Raw genomic sequence first — 21,993 nt, forward strand, 5'->3', positions numbered from 1 at the left:
TCTGACCACCAAAATTTGTAGAAATTTAATGTCTTTGAACCATACTATCCAATTTGCTTGAAATTAACCATTGAGTAAGGAAGCAGACAGAGGCAGAGGGACAGATGTGGAGACAGTACGATCACATACACTTTGTTTCCATGGAAAATGATATTAACAAGCACAATAATCCTTATGAAGTTGCTTTTTGTATAAATAATTGCATTTTCTTGGTGTATATATTTCCATTATTATTGTTTAACGTAAATCACTACTATCTACACAGCACAAGTTATTGCCAGGATGTTTAAAAGGGAAGAGTAAAAAGCTGAGCTACTATGCAATGGATAAAATTTTTTAAGTATATTGATTTTACCTTTGAAATTGAAAAACATAATTTAGGAGGATATGTCTATTAATTCGAATTTGGAAATAAGAAAAATGTCTCATGATTCCCTTACCCTATAAACTAAATTATAGCCAAGAATTTCTGAGATGTATTGTTTTATATGATGAATTATTCTACAAGGCATCTACTTAGGAAACCTTATGAAAGCCTCCTAACAAAGGCTAACCTACAAACTTAATAGGGTAGTAAACTTTACAGGGCAAAACCATTTAAAAATTACAAGACAGATATAATTTGATATTATTTCTCTATAACACAGTTAACTACATATCATCTATCTTGGCAGCCTAGTTAACAATCTCCATTCATTTCATCATACATAATAAAACTAAAGATGTGAAAAGCAGTCTAATTAAAAAGCTTATGCTCTTTTTAAGCTGGCTGAGTTCTTAGTTTTCAGTACTGAATTATTTCCCACAAATTCCCAGAATTGAAAGCAAAGCAAGCAGTCATGTAAATTACCTAAAAGGTCATTACTTTTGAGGATAGATTAACATAATTATAAATATCAACAATATTAAGATAAAATATAAAGAATTCCCTTTTCCTCACATCATAAACATCTTTCGAAAGCAAATGGTGTGTATCATAAACTTAAACATGTAACTACTCACAGTAATAATGCTGCCCTGAAATTTTATCCAAAAAGTTCAATGAAAATGTGTCTACATCTAGCCAAATTAGCAAGCAATAGAGTCAAACACAGAAAATTCTCTTCTGCATTCTTGCTAAGAGAATGATGAAAAGCACTTTAAGCAAAAGGGCTTTTTTATTTATGTGAAGTTAATAAGCAATGATAGATCAGGTATTAAACTAATTTAACCAAACACCGTTATTCTCAGCATTCTCAGTGCTTTCCTATAACTGCAATGAAAGAGCATCAGACTTTGCCCAGTGCTGCTGTCCAAAAAAGCCAAGTCGTCTTGGTCTTGATTCTGTGATTATTCTGTTTCAAATGGGTTTTATACTGCTACTGTCACTATAGCATCTAAATACCATCTAGGGAGACATTTAAGCAACAGTAATGCTCCCTCTAACATGCAGTTCATTCTTTTTCTCACCCTTTCCCTGGGATAAGAATTGTGTTCACATTATAGTTTTTGGGTTTGCTGCCATGCTATACTGCTAAGTTTATATTGAAGAGGGCCAGTGAGCTTCTACTTTGAATAGAAAGGGGTAAGTATTGGGTCATTAGTTACACACCTGATTTCAACACTCCCGTCTTTAATTTTACCAAAAATCATTGTTGTCATATGTAAAACAAAACATCTTTTTACAGGAGTTGGATCTAGACAGTCATCATTCACAAAAGTCTAGCTGTATGTATAGCAAATTCAAAACAATCGTTTACTTTCTTATTTTCAAATGGTATGGATTGTTTGTTTTTCCTTACAGTTTTGCTGTGTGATAGGAGAGAGTTTTTCACATCAAAACACTTTTTCCTTTAGATTCTGAATTTATCATAGTCCCACTTCTAAACACCATATGACAAAAAGAGAGGTTTTTGTTCCCAGCCAAAAGGTTAAAGGAAAATTCATCAAAATGACCCAACATTTCCTCTTCACTTGTAGAATCATAGAATCATAGAATATCTCAAGGTGGAAGGAACACATGAGGATCATCAAGGCCAAGTCCCTGCAGGACTACCTAAAACTAAACTATATGACTAAGAGCATCATCCAGACGCTCTTTGAACTCTGACAGGCTTGGTGCCGTGACCACTTCCCTGGGGAGCCTGTTCCAGTGACCAACCACCCTCTCAGTGGAGAACCTTTTCCTAATGTCCGATCTGAACTTCCACAAATGTAGCTTCATTCCATTTCCTCTTGTCCTATTGCTGGTCACCAGAGAGAGGAGATCAACACCTCCCCTCCACTGCCCTCCTTGAGAAAGTTGTAGACTGCGATGAGGGCACCTCTCAGCCTTCTCTTCTCCAAGCTGAACAAACCAGGTGACCTCAGCCACTCCTAGTAAGTCTTGCTCTCGAGACCTTTCACCATCTTGGTCGCTCTCCTCTGACACACTCTAATAGTTTGATGTCCTTCTTATATTGAGGCGCCCAAGACTGCACACAGTACTTGAGGTGGGGCTACACCAGTGCAGTGTAGAGTGGGACAATCACCTCCCTCGACCGGCTAGCTGTGCTGTGCTTGATGCACCCCAGGACACGGTTGGCCCTTTTGGCTGCCAGGGCACACTGTTGACTCATATTCAACTTGCCATCAACCCAAACACCCAGATCTCTTTCTGTGGGGTTACTCTCCAGCCTCTCATCCCCCAGTTTGTATGTATAACCAGGATTACCTCATCCTAGGTGGAGAATCTGGCACTTACTCTTGTTAAGTTTCATATGGTTGGTGATTGCCCTCTCTAGTCTATCCAGATCTTTCTGCAAGGCCTCTACCCTCAAGGGAGTCCACAGCTCCTCCTAGTTTAGTATCATCGTCAAACTTAATGTTCATTTGATTCCTGTGTCCAGATCATTCATAAAAACATTAAAGAGCACTGGTCCTAAAATTGAGCCCTTGTAGTTAAAGCCAACCTAGTACTTTTCTTATTTTGTCCTGTGGAAGGGCAGGCTTTTGATCCCATTAATGTTTTCTTTCTTTTGGGCATTTTTAGCAGGTGAAGCTGTGACAGCCACTGTAAGCCACAGGGTACCTTGCAGGCAGTATTTGACAGGAGAAGAATGAAAGGCTCATCCGGTAATTCTTAGGTAGGCAAAACTCCTGTGTAATGCTCCAGGACTTTAGCTTGAGTGAGGGAATTGAGGCTCTTATCAAAAGCCTACTGCAGTCAGTGGCAGCATCATTAGTGCAATGAATGAGGTTTGAGCCATGTCCTCACTCCAGTAAATGGAAGTGAAATACAGAAAGGCTAGTCAGATGGAGACATACATGCGATGTGATGCCGAATACTGTACTACTTCATTTTCATGTGTCTTTAATACAGTCACCAGCCTACAAAATGGGTTTCTCCAGCCTTACAGCTGAAGTTGCTATACTTTGTGTACCAAATATGCTTTCTCAGTAAGAGAAGTAGAATGATTGTATAGATCAGTGACTGGGGCACTTCTTGCCAGCGGTTCAACTGAGTATTGGCAGTATATTGGTTACCTTCGCACTTTAAGATTTGCCAGAAAAGCAAAAAAATTGTTCAAGATGCTGACAGGTTTGGCAATTGTTGGGGTTTTGGTTTTTTTTCTTCAACAGCATTTTGGTCAGCCCTAATCTATAATGTTTGTTTTTCCTATAACTAAGCTAGATATCTTGTGACAAGTTATGCAATGATATATCTGTTCCTAATCGCAAACTGACAGGGTTATCAGTCACAAAGTAACCCATATTTGAACGGAGTAAAAATGAAATACACATCACTGAGCAAGACCTCTTCTATGTTCCACTTTAGTGATTATATCATTCTTGAGATTAATTGACTATTTATTGAAGTCAGTGTAATAAATGAAAATATCTCTGGTTTCCCTATTTTTTCTATATACCAGTAGCCTCTCTTTAATTTAGCTAGGTAATTGGTGACTTCTATGTTTATTTTCTCCCTTCACTAATTTAATGTTATTAGAACATGACCTTCTTGATGGCTTCGAGGAATACATCCATTTATCATATGTACTGTCAAGGAAGTTCCAGCTTTCTATCCCTACCTTTTGCTAATAGGTCTCCAAATTAATATGAAATTGTTGTCTGATGTGTTTTGTGACAATGGCAAACTATCAAATGAGAAACTTTCTCGCTGAACTTTGTGAGAATAGGAAGACAATTATCTCTAATCTAGTCTGTCAAGCTTCTGTTTAGAAATATCTCCAGCTCCTGAGAACTGATAGTTTCCTATTAATGCTTTAAATCAACTGGGCACATCTGTTTAATTCATAGTCTCTACAATGCATTAGACTTTCAAAAGGAAACTGCAGGTTCAGATCTAACCCATTCTTAACTGCAATAATAACCACATGCCAGAATTTCAAGTACAATGAATAAAATGGGAAAAGATGAGACTATATTAAAGCCCTTTGCCTTAACTACAGGCCAAGGATTCACATTAAAAACTGTAAACATTAAGAAAGCATAGCAGTAAGGATCCTCATATTCCTCAAATACAAAAAGAGAATTTTTGCATATTTCACTCTAAAGGAAGACCTAGTAGGTGCAACACTGACATACAGAACACAGGTAGTTCTGGGAATGAAGAATGCTCACTGCAGTTGAAGTCGCTATCTTCCTCTACTTGAGTACATGCACATGAAATAATTTCCTATGATACTGAATGCAAAATAAAATGCAAAGTAATTAGCTACTATTACTGATTTGCTCTCTGAATTAAGTCGTGATGGTAGGGGAGAGGTTTCACGTCTTAAAGTAAACAGAAAAAGTAATGAGTTTGACACCTATTCACTTCAAGGTTAATGCTAGAGTTAGACTTAGACACACTGTCACAAATTTGTGAAGTTTAATGTGACAAAAATCTAAAATGCCCTGTAGTTAACAAGATTAACAAGATTCAGGACATCACACAGACAAGTTAGTCTAATTCTATTCTTAGAGATACTTTTCTTTCATCTTTCTCCCAACTGATCAATCACAGCATGAAGGGCCAGGCTAGGTCCATTCTTAATTAAAAATATATAGAAAAAAATCCCGCAACCCTAAAAACCTGGTAAAAATAAATGCCACCCCAAGATGCTGAATAACCCTGTCCATAGAAACTGCTAGAATTCATGGAAACAAGAAAATTGTTAGTAATTAAAACAGTATTAAAACAGAAAAAAAAACAGGGAAATGCTGCAATAAAGAACATAATATCCTGCCTACAATATCTTTAGCAGCAGTCTGTCTTACTTTGCAGCAGTCTACCTTACTTTCTTCCCAGATAATAGCATCTTAATCGCAACACCTTGCTAGATGCATTCATTAACTACCAGTAAGATGGTAAATCAGCAAATAATAGGATAGCTCTTTGCTGGTCTGGCTCCAAGCAATCTGCTTCTTTAGTGCCATGAAGAGATAACTGCTCATAGATTAAGTGGTTTAGCTTTATTAACAGGGTTGACTATCTTCTAGAAGAGCTATCTTTTACACAATCTTTCCACCCCCAAAGTCTTAGGCTACAACATCAATAGCTGCAAATTCTACTGGGAGAAAACCTTCATGGACTTCAATATTTTGAGCAATCTACTTGCCTCACCACAAGAACTTTCCTTCATTATACTTCTACAGTACAGACACTTCTAGAATGTGCCTTACTACATTCTAAATGAATTCCTTAGAATGAAGCCTTCATCCTAAAACAAAACACAAAAAAGATTTGGAAAACTATGAGCTAAAGCATGCCTAGTGGACTACAAAGGAAGCCTGCTGTTACTCTACTTCTACTACCTTAGATAGAGAAGTTTAGGACTAGATGAGATGAATCCCAACCCAGCTGTCACCAGAGGGCTCACTCTCCAGTAGCCTACACAAATCAGAATCTCTGTTGCAAAGATTCTGCCTTCTCACTAACAAAAGATGCTCATTTACCACTAGAATTTCTGCTTGAGGGGGTTCCATTTCATCCCCATGAACACTGAGAGAGAGCTTTCAAACACTGATAACCCCAAGCACACACTAGAATTGGATTTCATTTCTCTGCATATTCATGGGTATGAATGGGAACAGACTCACCTCTTTCAAAATTAATGTACTTCTGTATTAAGAGAGGTCTTTGAAGAGGTATGGCTTCAGCTGAATTCAAGTTATGCACATACAGGGAGAGCTCCTTATGCCCTTCTGCTGTTTTTTCTTTTAAGACCTATTCTGCTTTCAAAAGTTCATATTTTTTACTATGGTCTAGATTCCTTTAAAGGTCTTCCTGCATGTTCATTATAGTATAATGTATATTTTCCAAACCCAACATGTCATTTCCCTCAGCACCACTGTCCTGCTGTGTCCTCTTCCCTGAATCTTCTTTCATTCAATAAACATGAAATAGTTAGCAGGACAGTCCTTGTTACAAGTATTTTCAAGAGCAGGGACAGGGAGTTTAAAAAAAAAACAAACCAAAAAACAACACAGAGTAGAGAGCTTTAATTTAACTAGTTTCAGAAACATTCCAATCTATCAAAAGCAAAGAATCAATTTGCAGTTCTTCAGCTTGTCAGCAGTTCTAAGTATTTCATTCTAGAGAAGTAACCCAAGCAGTATGCATATTAGCCACAAAGCATCTATATTCCATGTACTATGTGGTATCTCCAGCTTACAGGAGCTGCCATCTTTTTCTCCTCCAGGGTTCAATCTCTTCTGACATTCTATGCTGTAAATCCCACTCCTAAAAGGCCACCCGTCCACACGACATATTCACTTAAAACAGTGTGGGAAATCCAATCTTTGTAGAAAAAGTTGAGTCTTCAGATTTTGGCTGAACTTGTGCAAAGTTACCATTCTCATTACCCTAATTTGGCAAAGATTTTTCATGAGTTATAGAATGAACAGAGTCAAAACACTCTAGCATCATTGTGGGTAGTAGATAACTGTCATTTAAAGATTAAAGGGATTGGTAGATTCAGAAATTTAACATCACTTCCCGATTTTAATGAAAGCTTTCTGATACTTCTAGCTGTAGAATGATGCCACCCAACATGGAAATAGAAAATCTACACTTCTCCATGTCTGAAGATACGTGTTAGGATTCTTTTGCATATAGAACACAATTGCAAAAGTTTTTAAATTTATTTATTCTGGTGAAAGGGACGAAAATAAGAGAGTACTCCATGTAGTATTATTGTGAAGTATTACCTCTCCTGGCATAATCCTTATCTACCAGTGTTCTTTAAAACAGGGACTGTCCTTCCTTTGTATGCAGCAGCCAACACAAGCTTCCCTGGAAGGCATCAACAGCTCCCTTGTGTCCCTTCAAGGCCATACTTTCTGCCACGGGAATAACAGTCAAGACCAGGTTACCACAGCTCATGACATGATATTGAACTAGCAGAGCCTGAGCCCAGGATTGGCAGGGGTGGAGTGGTGGGTGGTCATTTACAATATTGAGAGACTCGGTATTACCAGTAAAACTACATAATTGAAAGTGTTACCCTGATCAGTAAATGTGCAGGAAATAGGAAGGAGAAAGGATTTTTACTTCTGAGATCCAGGATTTATAGAGAGAGATCATATATTTTATTAAATTAAGAGACCTACATTATTACAACCGATTTGCTAATTGCTAAGAACCAGACTTTGGATATACCAAAGGTTATCGACATTTCCAGTAGCTTTCAAATCTGCATTATGTGGGCAAATAATAGGTACTGCGTATTGCATTAGGTGTAGATTAATTCAGCATAAAGCCTGCCTTTTTGCTCATACCACACTTATTAGAAGAGGGTGAGGAGGGTTTTATGATTATATGCATGCACATGATTTCACATCTATTTAGGAAATTCTAACTCCTTCACAGATTATATGCAGAACTTGTTGGCGAGCAGGAACATACCAACAGTTCTTTACTACATAAATACAACTGCTACTGTTTTCATCTTTAAAACACACAGTATAAGTTCTCTCAGCTCACACACCTATTTTAATCCTATACATTAGAAATTAATGAAACTTACTGATATCACTTAAACTGTCTAAATGATAATTGTAGTTGTGAAGATGTATAATCCCAATTGAAAAGCCCAACAGTGGGTGTCAATCTATAAATAAAACATTGGATATATATATGTTTGTAAATTTTTTGAAGTGTACCTATGAGATTAGAAACAACCATTTGTGAGCACCAGGGAAACACCATTGTTAATGTGTATGTCAAAAGAAGAAAGTTCATCATAATCATTATCCCAATTTCTAGCAGCTCCTGTTGTGGTCCAGGATGGTTCTAGAAAGAAGAAGCTGTAACTGTGAACAATCATTTTTTTGAATGAAACGTGTCAATAATTGGCTGAAAGGTAATACAATTGAGGAGACTTTTTTTCTGCCTTTCTTCCTTTTTTGCACAACATATCAAGCCTGAGCTTACACACACATCAAGTCAGACAATAGACAAGCATTGAAAAGAACCAAGATAAAGTGTATAAGCTTTCCCCACAATTAATTTTTGTCATTTACTGAAAGAGTTATGTAAAATGAGGATCTACTATCACAGGAAGTAGGACTTTACAGTTGACTATAATATTTTCTACAGAAAAAAGAAAGGCAATCAAACAAGCCCTAAATAATTTCTGCAACATAATGTCAAGCTTGAAGTTGAAATGGTAATACACACTGCTTTGTTTTTGACACTTACCTTTATTTCTGTAGCAAATGCAAGGGCAATGTCACATTTTTAAACTTCAAATCTGGGGTCACTCACGGCTGGGAAACTTATCACTGTCACTTCCCTTTGACCTACACTTCTGCAATATGGTAATAATTATGATAGTAAACATGGTAATCTTATTTTTTTTTAAGGATAAAAACATAGTTCTGTTTATATTTGGATTATTTACAATTCATACATAATCTTCTGGATTTATGGAGCTTAAACTCAAATAGTACCCAACAAAACTCTAATATAATCACCTGCATATCATAGACCTTGAAAGATTTACCCAATTTTCTTTGTATTGAATTCAGAAAAGCAAAGAAAAGAAATTCTAAGTTGTAAGGAAACTGATTGCTCTGAATGAAGCATGAAATACAAACCTGGTTCCTGTATTTACTTCACATATACACAAACATATATAAATTATGTATAAACCAACAATGTGCTACTGCCTTCAGTGACTTACACTGGCTAAACATCTGGCTATCCACATTTGATCCTGTAATAAAATATGACTACAGAATCATTCATTTAAGCAAAACTGCACTGCACTCAACATACTAATTCTGTCAGTTTATTCAGGTTTCTTATTCTCCTTCACAACCCACAGCATTGCTTGGAAATATGATATAAAAACCCTTTCTGAGACTCAGCATCAAACTCCACCAATCAGAGAAAGTTCCAACTCCGAATTCCATTTTGAAAATTACAGGGACTTGTTCTAATAGGTTATTTATTTTAGAAAGGAAGTTTTTTCTGAACTCTTTCTACCAAGATGCTGGCAATCACTGCACTGAGGTAAAAATGGCTATTTGGACCAGAGGGATTTGTTACCATGCACTTCAATCTTGGTGACAATCTATACTACAAGCAATTTTTGAGAAATTTCTCATGAGATGTCAGCCATGCACGCCAAAGGCTAACTTCTTTTTTTGTGTGTGAATTGTGGCTCATATTTGCATGATTTTGCACTTAATCCATGGTGTAGGCTGTCAAATGGAAGCTGTAACTAAGAATTAGCACTCTGAAGAGCTAAGATCCATTGGAAAAGCTGAGAAATCAATTTAAGGTGCCACTCTCATGAAAGTGGAAATTTAGCTTTCAAAATGAGCTCCACTAAACCCAGCAAAACATAATTTTACATTTTTTAATAACAGTGTCTCTTGACATATACCTAGGCAGCTGTTTGGCCTATTATTCTCAAATATCTACTACTTGTAAAGCAAATATAAGTCTCCCTTGTCTTAAAAATGTGGGGCTTTTATAAGTATTACTGTATTTCAAATTCATCAAGGCTTCAAAAGACATAAAAGTCTACCTATAGTTCAAGAGGTGACATGGCAAATACTTTCTCCATTCTAAAACTAAATTTTCCTATGGAGAGACAGGCATCTCATAGAGACAGTGGGAACTGAGTGCTTGAGTGCATCCTGGCAGTTACCATCACCTTTTATACAATAGCTACACAGTCAGAGCACTTGGTGTCCTCTACCTGCAGCATTCCAACTCAGTCTTCCCTTTGTAGCACAGTTTCTAAAGCACTAATCGATAAACGAGGTCTAGATGAGAAGTATTTCAACTTCTCCGGTTAACTTGGGATGTTGTCACAGATATCCACAATACACTGTTACTAAATACTAAAATGATGATGCCCAAGAAACAGCACAGGATATAATGGTATAAATTAAAACAATAAATACTAAATTACAATAACTAAAATGTTAATTGTCAGCAGTGATGAAACAGCAAAGCTAAATTATTCTAAAACTAATCCTTTGTGTCTTTAAAGAGCTATTCTCTGTTATGTATAGAAAGCAGTACAGGAAGAGTAAATAAAAGGGAGCAAATCCCTATTTTTCTGTTTGGGCAGCTAATCCTGAAGAGAGGAGTCCTGGGTTCCAGTCACTACTCCCAAGATTGTTTCTGGTTTTAATATTCAAAAATTATCAGGAAAACATACCTAAACGTCGTTTCTACAGCAATGATCTTTCAAAACACCGTGTTAATATTATGGCAGCTTTATTCATGACGCTATCCCCAAGCATCAATGAGGCTGTAGTGACAGGCTCTGGCTGTAGAAAGCCTTTTAGCTTCCCATAACAGCACCAACATCGCAAACATCCAGTGCCCACCCACAGCCCGCAAGGCATGGGAAAACCTTCGCGTTGGTCCAGTCTGGTTTTCTTTTCCCATGATGAATATGTCCTTGGAGACAAAAGAGTATCTTTGTTTCTCAGATAAGCAAATGTCAGTGGGGAGGCAATTCTATTTGGTATTAAAAAAATAATATTTGACAAAAACTGCATGCTGTTATATAGATAGATTTTTACACTTAGCCAAGGTGTTTCCAAAGGAGAAGCAGAGATCACACATGGAGCATCTGCCTCCATGAGGAAACATCATAAAGAAGCTCATAAATTATTCATTTAATCAGTGATTACCAATGTCTCCACAGAATGCCTAATGCCTCCAGAGCTGACATTTCTCCTCCACTTTCTTCCTCTCTTCCTTCATCCTTTCTTCCTTTTACCACCTTCCCTTTTCTGCATGCGTCCTGAACATCTCAGTTATCTTATCAGACAGGGCAATAAGGACATGACACGAATCATGTAAAGTTAATGTCAGGGCCCTGAGTGCACCAACTGCTTTCCCCTTTCCCAGGGCTCTGCATCCCTTGCCACTGTTTCTCTGTGTGTGTGGAGATAGGTTTTTTCTCATCTGAACTAACAATTACTATGCAGAAATTATGTAGAATGAGTCATTTTCACTCTTCTCCAGTTTTACTCTCTATGCTATTTTTTCCTTAATTATTTTGTTCAGGGCTATGAACACAATTAAGTGATTAGTGTCCCTGAACTACACGGAGAGGCTGAGAGAGACGGACCTGTTCAGCATGGAGAAGAGAAGGCTCAGGGGGATCTTATCAATGTGTGTAAATATCTGATGGAGACAGTAAAAAAGACAGAGCCAGACTGTCCTCAGTGGCACTGAGTAACAGGACAAGAGGCAAGAGGCACAAATTGAAATACAGGAAATTCCACTTAAACGTAAAAAGTAACATTTTTACAGTGGAGCGGGATACCCAGAAAGGCTGTAGAATCTCCATCCTCAGAGATTTTGAAAACCCAAGGAGAAGGGCCTGAGCAACCTGCTCTGGTTGACGCTGTTCTGAGCAGAGTGGTTGGATTAGAGATCTCCAGAGGACTCTTCCCACTTCAACCATTCTATGATTCTGTCATTATTATCACTTGTGTTACTTCTTTGCTGAGGCATGAGATGACCTTCTTATATATTTGACTAGAGATAGAAATTTGACTAGACCATAGATGATACTAGCATCTTCAGTCACCTGAATTTTTGTAAGTCAAATATGGTAAAAGATCAAAAAAATGAAAATTTTCATTTCCAGTATGGACTGTCCTGTACTTTACACATACAGATACAAGCTCTGGCAGCTACTTGAAAAGACTACACAATTCTGACTTGTACATTTCAGAGCTCTTTTTATGGTCACTATAAAGGGACACAAGCCTAGTGAGACTATTGTCTGTATATTATATTACATGGTATATCCAAAGTATTGTTCTTCTACATTCAAATTAAATTCTTTCTTGCTAGAAAAAAAAAATAGTTTCTGGTAATAATTCTTCTACAGATAACATCACTCATTATTTGTAGACATAGTGGTTCCAACATGATAAGCTGAGAGTTCCTCTACATCTTAAAGTTTTGGCCTCCAGTAAATACTGACAATGCATCCCACATGTTTCCTTTCCAATTGTCAGCATTTAGCCTCTCCTTAGAATCACACGCAGTTCCTGAAACACCAAGAATCAGAAATTCTCCAGAAGTATGCAACTGAAACAAATGAATTTTAGTCTTTTCTACTGAGAACACATGGGGATGACATCCCAACAGAAACTATTCTTTTCCAATATGAAAACAAAACAAAACTCCATTTTAGTTGTTCTTTACTTTAAAGATAGTAGGGTAACTCTGGTTTATTCATACGTCCTTTCAGTCACTCATTTCTGATTTTTATTTCCTGACTGCAGGATAGAAGACATTAGGAAAAGGAGTACAAATAGTTAATATATACTCCACTATAATTATCTTTCCAAAGAAATATTGTTCTTCCTTTCTTTTCCTATAGAAAAAGGATGGATAGACTCAAGTGAACAAAATATGTTTCTGCTTTCTTCACTGCTGTACATCGACATAGAAGAAATTCTGTAGAGGGTATGAGAGTAGGGTGACTTTTGCTAAGAAATCTAATTGAGAGAGAGAAGCTATTTCTATCAGATTTCCTGTATCTAAGACCAGCTGGGCACAATGCCAAAATATGTCATTACCGTAAGGTCAGTACCCCACAAAGGCTTTTTTTCAAACCCTGCCCTTCTTTTGGGAAGAACGTGATACAACATTGCAAACATTTTTCTACAGTTAGAATGTCCCTTTTGACATAAAGGCCCCAGAAGTTCACAACTCTTTACATTCAATATGTTCTCCAAAACATTAATTTTAGGGTTGAGAGGCCATGAATATGTCTTTTCCCTTGGAATACAAAACACAAGATATAGAATAATATGCAAATATTAAATATACAGGCCTGCTTATGATGAACTTACCCTTTTCGATCTGTGCATAAGTACATACTTAAGTATACAATCAGGGCCTTCGTCGCAAACAATCATGCAGTACTACTGCCAAATTTTTTCCAAATCTTCAGTTTCATGCATGTTAGTTCTCAGTCAGAATGGGCCTAGTCCTAAAGAAAATATTTGTCTATCAAGAAAGAATAGCTTAGGGTTCATGAATACTGCATTAGATAAAGATGAAGCTAAAAACGGGCTTAACGTTACAGAAAATGTGGGTAAGAAAGGATTTGTTTTCTTATGTATGAAACAATAGATATTTCATGTTGTTTGAACAGAAGTCTCTCTCCTGCTGATATGAATACCAGGCTGCAAACGTATTTCTAGTCAAGTTTAGTAATTAACTTTAGTAGCAAGTATGGGTTTTTATCAGTTTTAAGAGCTTTTTCCAATCTCAGTGATTAACATTATGTTGAACCCAGACCAGGGCAGGTATTTTTAATTTAAAAGAGTGAAATTCTTATATTTTCCATGACACTTCTTCAAATTTCCTTTCATATAGTCTGACTTGAAATACATTGAATTGTTTCTAAAAAGACTCTCTGTTTTTTATAAAGGTCATCAAAGCACAACAAAGGATGAGTATGCCATCCTGGTTGGGTATATGAATGTTATTGCTTTATTGTACGTAATTTAATCATCAAGCTTATTCATCTCATGAGACAGTAATTTTCCTTCAAGTGCAATTATATTTCGCAGTATGCCTGCTGATTAGGCAGAAACAGAAATAATTCATCAGAAAATTACAAAAAGAATTAATCATTACCAACATGTAAAGCAAAAATTACGACATTCAGCAGCCACTAAATAATTAAATCCCTTCATTTCCAAATGTATCCACCAAAGCTTAATAGGAGGCATGTACATACGTGCCAATAAAGAATAAAGATCATATAACCACCCATTCAGGGTTTACATTTTGAACTGTGCAAGAAAGATGGGTAATTTATTGCTTGTTTTGTTACAAAGCACTGTTTTAATAGATGACGTAGAAGACAGCCCCTCCATAATAGAAATACGTATTTTATTGCAAATCGTGTCTCAGCCTGCAACATTAAAATCCTAAAAGGGAAAAATTCAAAGACAGTATTAAAATACAAATGACTATTCTTACATCCTGTGTGACATTTCCACAGAATACCAAAGTCCCAAACAATTCTTTAGAAAATGAAAGCCTGATCTTGCAAGTATATGCACATATGCACGTCTATTAGTTTCTGTTAGGCTACTCCATGTGTTACATTAAACATGCACAAAAATCTTGGCAGGATCAGGCCTAAAGCTCTGTTCCTCCAAGTCATTATGTCACTTAGATACAGAAATGGCTTCGCTCATGGTAAAGAGTTTATAAATTAGAGAAGTTCAGCAGTGTATTCAGAGACCCTATTAGAGAGCGCAAACAAAAAACTATCACTACAAGACACTGAAGAGTTCATTTAGATTACAAACTAAAATGCCAGATTCCTAACAGCTTGTCTTTCAGAACAATATTAATTTCAACATATGTAAATTTAGAAGTCTTCAGGCATCCTGAGGTTCACCACAGTCTTGATTCAGTTGCTCTAGACTAAGTCAGATGATTGGCAGATATGACACAGAAGTAAGGACGGCAATATCCTCAGAAACAATGTATGGTACAAAATTAAGTTTATAATCTTGTACATGGTCAGTAGCAATGCTGGAAATCCTGAGAGTATAAGTGCTGCTGAACTGAGTGGCTGTTCAGACTCTAGAGGAGACAATAGCAATGGAGACAACATAGTGATAATAAAGCTCCCTATCACAGGTTGCCAATATTTGAATATAAATGTAATGTACAAGTTAAGTATGTGAAGTAGCTAAAAATACTATGGAGAAGTACAGAAAAATTATAGAAATACCAGCTCACCAGTAGTAATGGGTTTTTTTGACAAAGATACACAATATTTTTCACTGGATTCTAGATACTAAATAAAGCAGAACTCCATGAGGAATAAAATGCAATGAGCTTGAAAACACATCCTGGAGGTGGAGTAAGATTTTATCAACACCAGCAAACATGTATCTTATACATATTTTTCTCATATAGAATCATAGAATCATAGAAACATTAAGGTTGGAAAAGACCTCGAAGATCATCAAGTCCAACCGTCAACCCAACACCAGCATGCCCACTAAACCACGTCCCTAAGCGCCTCATCTACACATCTTTTAAATACTTCCAGGGATGGTGACTCAACCACTTCCCTGGGCAGCCTCTTCCAAGGCCTGACCACTCTTTCAATAAAGAAATTTCTCCTAATGTCCAATCTAAACCTCCTTTGGTGCAACTTGAGGCCATTTGCTCTCGTCCTATCACTAGTTACTTCGGAGAAGAGACCAACACCCACCTCGCTACAACCTCCTTTCAGGTTGTTGTAGAGCGTGATGAGGTCTCCCCTCAGCCTCCTCTTCTCCAGGCTAAACAGTCCCAGTTCCCTCAGGCGCTCCTCATAAGATTTGTGCTCCGGGCCCTTCACCAGCTTCGTTGCCCTTCTCTGGACACGCTCCAGCACCTCCATGTCCTTCTTGGAGTGAGGGGCCCAAAAATGAACACAGGAGTCGAGGTGTGGCCTCACCAGTGCTAAGTACAGGGGCACGATCAACTCCCTACTCTCTACTCCCTACCATACTATTTCTAACACAGGCCAGGATGCCATTGGCCTTCTTGGCCACCTGGGCACACTGCCAGCTCATGTTCAGCCAACTGTCAACCAGCACCCCCAGGTCCTTTTCCTCTGGGCAGCTTTCCAGCCACTCTTCCCCAAGCCTGTAGCGTTGCATGGGGTTGTTGTGGCCCAAGGGCAGGACGCGGCACTTGGTCTTGCTGAATCTCATGCAATTGACCTCGGCCCATCGATCCAGCCTGTCCAGGTCCCTCTGCAGAGCCTTCCTACCCTCCAGCAGATCAACACTCCCGCCCAACTTGGTGTCATCTGCAAACCTACTGAGGGAGCACTCGATCCCCTCGTCCAATCATTGACAAAGATATTGAACAAGACCGGCCCCAAAACTGAGCCCTGGGGAACACCACTTGTGACTATCTGCCAACTGGATTTAACTCCGTTCACCACAACTCTCTGGGCTCGGCCAGCCAGCCAGTTTTTTACCCAGCAAAGAGTGTACCTGTCTAGGCCGTGAGCCGCCAGCTTCTCTAGGAGAATGTTATGGGAGACAGTGTCAAAGGCTTTACTGAAGTCCAGGTAGACCACATCCACAGCCTTTCCCTCATCCACTAGGCGGGTCACCTGGTCATAGAAGGAGATCAGGTTGGTCAAGCAGGACCTGCCTTCCATGAACCCGTGCTGGCTGGGCCTGATCCCCTGGTTGTCCCGCACATGGCTCGTGAGTGCCCTCAAAACGAACTGCTCCATAATCTTCCCTGGCACCGAGGTCAGGCTGACCGGCCTGTAGTTCCCCAGATCCTCCTTCCGGCCCTTCTTGTAGATGGGCATCACATTGGCGAGCCTCTAGTCGTCTGGGACCTCCCCAGTTAACCAGGACTGCTGGTAAATGATGGAGAGTGTCTTGGCAAGCTCCTCCACCAGCTCCCTCAGTACCCTCGGGTGGAATATGTATAACCTTTTTCCATGAGATATATCCATTAACCTCTGCATAGTTAATAAATATTTACATACGTATCATATGTCTCCATCTCCCCATAAATAGATATGGTTTCACATCTTCCTTGACAGAGAAGTTTTTAAAAGCCCTGAAAGTAACAAAAATAGTAATTCTCAAGGAAGAGTAAAGCAGTAAAGCTGTATAGGTTCATCTCACACTGATTAGATAATATAGCTAAAAATAATCTCAAAATTGGAAAAAATCACACAGAAGAGATTAGCTAAGTAAAAAAATCAACAAGTTATCCTCCAAAAGAAGTAAAATAGTATTTTCACTTATGAAGTAAATTTGCAACTGTTGACTTTACAAATAAATGTATGTCATAATAATCATTAAATGTTACAAGCTATTGTTTCCAGTGCAAAAATATATGACACCCAATCAGTCTAGACTTCTCTATCATAAAAAGTTGCAGAACAGGTTTGAAACAAAATACTGTTTTCTTTTTACAAGTGTACCTGCACACAACACCTGTGTACTTACACATGGTATTTACACATGGTGTAATCAAATTAAATGAATATAAGATTGGATCAGGCATGTCAAATAACAAGAGATATTTTTACTGGAAATATGTATTATATTTATGAAAATGCAATACAATTAATAACATTTGCCATATCAGTCATTGTTTTCATACTTCATTTCAATGCTTAATTAGTATTTTTAACAAGAAAAGATCAAAATTACATTATAAATTTACACTTTTAAAAAAAGGAACATGCAATGTCCACTGCTACAGTATGAATGACAAAGGGTATACACAAAGTATTAAAAGGCTGATATAACTGTGATGTGATGTGGCTGAACATACGTGGAAGCCTATATAAATCAGGCTATGATTCAGAAATTCACTTCAAATATGTTTATTTCAGCTCTAGCACCAGAGTCACACACATGTTTTGTACTGTTAAACAAGGGTCTCAAATATCACTAATACTGGTTAGAGTAACAGAACTGGATCCTACCCAATGGAAAGATCATAGAAGATTAAGCCACATCCTGCAGTTAAAAATACAATGTACTCAGAAACTGTAGATTTAGAATAATTTGTAAGCACTGTAAAAAAAGATCTCCTCCAAAATCTTTCAGCAAGTAAAGGGTATGCAGAGCTAATAAATTATTAAATAAAAAGCATTAAGTTCTGCCACATATAGTACTATGAAAGACACTATCTAATTCATATCATCTGCTGCAGCTATACAAAAATGAAAATGAAACGAAAATGAAAAAGTGACACTATATGTAGCTATCACAACCCATATCCTAAAACTGAAACATGGAGCAGATCTACATTATATACAAATTTGTATAATACCCAGTTATTAAAGAATTAGTGCTCCACACACAAATTCTTTCTTCATTTAACCCTTTAGAAATTAAGAAGTATTAACACTACTGCCTAAACTGGGCCTTCTGAAAGTTAGCCTAAGCTAGCCGGCCCAGCTGCTTCTATACACAAAGGAGAGAGATGGGAATTTCTCAGAATGAATAAATCCCGTGAGAGATTTATCTCTTTTCATCTTTTCCTAAGATATTCATAACAGAAGTTTGGTTTCTGCTATGGAAATAACAGAAATGACATCCAAAAATTAAATTTTCTGGACAACATTAAACCTTTCACTAGTGATTTTTGTGTTTGAAATAGAAAATAAAAAGCATGTGAAGCACCTTGACATTGGAAAAAGCAACACTGGGTCTGATTCTGATCTCATTAACAAATCCTATAGATAAAGTTTATCTTCTAAGTAAAATTAAAATTTCGTGAATTTTGTCTTATAAAAAGTTGCACAATTCTTTAATGATAGATTTGGGATTATTTAGCAGTCTTGATTTTCCAGCCTTCTGTTCATTTCTCTGCACAACAAAGCCTCTCAGAAAAGACTAAAAGCATTTCTTCTTCTGCATCCAGCACACTTCATAGCTACATTGCACCATAACAAAGCTACATTCCTGTTACTAATCTGCCTTATATTATGTAGAAGGAAGCAACAAGAAAAGTAGAAGTACAGTACATTTCAGGCATGTAACAAGAAGTAAGGAGAAAAAAAGGAAGAATACAATTTATTTCACCTCAAGTGGGCTTTTTCTGCATCATGGAAGTGGCTATCAAATTAGACAGGATTTAAATAGCACCAGAGCGAATTCAAACTTTTAAAGTACAAAAAAGTCGATCAAAATGTCAATGTAATCAGTCCTTTCATGAGCCTCACTGATCATGTGGTTATTTTTTCAATATCTGCTGCATCCAAGCACCTATCTCATTCACTTAAATAATCATCAGCAATTAGGAAGATAACCTATATGAAATCTGAAAGGGCATTCAAAACAAATTGCGTTTTCCACTGTGGTCTATATGAGATATCTTTGTCAGTTTGTAAAATCATATGACAGTGTGACTTTTAGTTATTTTTTTATACTGACAAAAGCTCTAGTGTAACTAAATCAGCAAAATACCCTTTATTACTATGACTTATTTCATTTGTGAAATCAGTATAAACTGTATCTAAAAAACCCCCATACTATTCTGCTAGTATAAGCCTTGCTACAGTTAGAGGTGCATCTAATACAAATATTCTGTCAAAGAGATATAACATCAAACCCTTTCTAGAACAGACAACACAAACTTGTTCAGAGCTGTTTTTTTAAAACTCTCAACACTTTGTATCCACCTGATAATTGTGATCTTAAAACTGAGATAAGATTGGATAAATTTTTAAAAATACTCATCTGCAAATGTAAAGGGGAAAAAAGGGCACTGCTGGGCTGTCCGCACTTATGATTATTGTACATAAAATAACTAGTAAGACCACTCATATACAAAATTCCCAATGCATTTTATTGTGTTCGTTATTAAGAGATTTGAATAAAATCTGCTCCATGTATCAGTGCAAACATCAGAAAAACTACTTTTACACCAGAACTTAAATTGAACATATGGTACTACACATTTCTGTATGAAAGGAAGTATAAACTGAAGAAGTAGAATCCAAAACACTTCTCTTTTTCCTATATCATGTAATCAGTCCCCAAGTTATACCACCCATTGTGTTAATTCCTTATATGAAAATAATTAAAATTACAGTGCTACAACTTTGACTAATTGCATTAATATGTAACAGCCTGAACCAGTCTCAAGCTATATCTGTACTTCAAGAAGGGCAAGCAGGAGGACTGAAGGAACCACAGGCTGTTCAGCCTAAGTCTCTGGGATGGTTATGTAGCAAATCCTCCTAGAAGATATTTCAAAAGACATGAAAGACAAAAAGATGACTAGAAACAGCCCACGTGGATTTACTAAGTGCAAATCATGGCTGACCAATCCGATTGCCTTCTGCAATGAGATGACTGGCTTTGCAGATAAGCGGAGAGGAATAAATGTTTACTTTCATTTTAGCAAGGTAATTGATACCACCTCCCTGAATACCCTTGTAGCCAAACTGGTGAGATACATATTCAGTAAGCGTACAGTATGGTGGTGAGGAAGATTATCTGGACTGTCATGTTTAGAGGTCAGCTGCACAAACTCCAACTGGTTACTCCAAACTAGTAGTATCCCTTGGAGATCAATTCTGGGGTCAATACTATTTAATGTCTTTATAACCAACCTTAATGGGACAGAGTGCACTCTCAGCAAGTTTGCAGACAGTATCTAATAGGGAGGAAACAACTGATATGCTGGCATGCAGGGTTGCTACTCGGAGAAACCTCAACAAACTAGAGAAATGCCTGACAGGAAACTCACAAAGTTAAAAAAAAAAAAAGGAAATGTGAAGACCTGTACCTGTGATGGAATAACCCTATGCAACAATACAGGCTGTAGATCTATTGTCTGGGAAGCAGCCTTGCAAGAAAAGAACCTGGTGGTCCTGGTGAACACGAAGCTGAACATCAATCATCCATATGCACTGGTAGCAAAGAAGGCCAACAGCATACTGATCTTGCATTAGTAAGAGAGTAGCCAGCAGGTCAAAGAAAGCAATTCACTCTCTCTGCATGGCACTTGTGAGATTGCATCTGGAGTACCGTGTTAAGTTTTGAACTTACCAGTACAAGAAAGACATAGACATACTGTAGCAAGTCCACCAGAATGATTAGGAACCTGGAGAAAGTTATATATAACAAAAGGCCAGGAGAATTGGGTTTGTTCAGACTTATGAAGAGAAGGCTAAGGCAAGATCTTGCTGTCTAAAACTACCTTATAGGAGTCTATAGAAAAGATGGAGACAGACTGTTCTCAAAGGTACACAGTGAAAGGACAAGAGGCAGTAGACATAAAAGCTGCAACATGGGAAACTGGGTATAAAGGAAAACACCTTCACCGTGAGGGTATTCAAATATTGGAGCAGGTTGCCCAGAGAGGTTGTGGAATCTCCATCCTTGGAGATATTAAAAGCCCAATTCTACATGGCCCTGAGCACCTGATCTAGTTAGACCTGCTTTGAGACCTGACCTCCAGAGGTCCCTTCCAACCTAAATTATTCTGACAATAGACAGGACTATTTCACAGGCTCAAGCAATAACCTGCAAGTGTCCACTGCATTTTTTTGCTAACATGTTCTTTGCTAAAACCCATGCCAGTTACCACTCTTCCGGACTACATCTAGCATGAACACAGCACAAGCCAGAAACTCTTCCAGCTGACAGTACGGATGGGGCCAAACTTCTCTGAACAAAAAAGAGGAGACATAATAGCCATATATCGAGGTAGGCCATGCTACTTTACCTTGGGACAAGAGAAAGGTCCCTGGTTTGTTTTATTTAGCTGTATAGATGTAGCTTCAGAGACAGATGACGAAACAAGCTAAAGAACTAACAAGCCATAAAATATGTAGTTAGCAAGAATAAGAAACAATGGCAATGAATGATTTAAACAGTGTGATCATTAATAGAACAGAGATATTGAAATTCTTACAGTTTAGAAATAGAACATGATGCTTATCGACTAAGTAATAGCTTGTATATCAAAACATGAAAAAGCTTAGGCTTATCCAAAATAGATCATTAGCTGTT

Source organism: Calonectris borealis, chromosome 3 (genome assembly GCF_964195595.1).
Source record: "Calonectris borealis chromosome 3, bCalBor7.hap1.2, whole genome shotgun sequence".
NCBI lineage: Eukaryota > Metazoa > Chordata > Aves > Procellariiformes > Procellariidae > Calonectris > Calonectris borealis.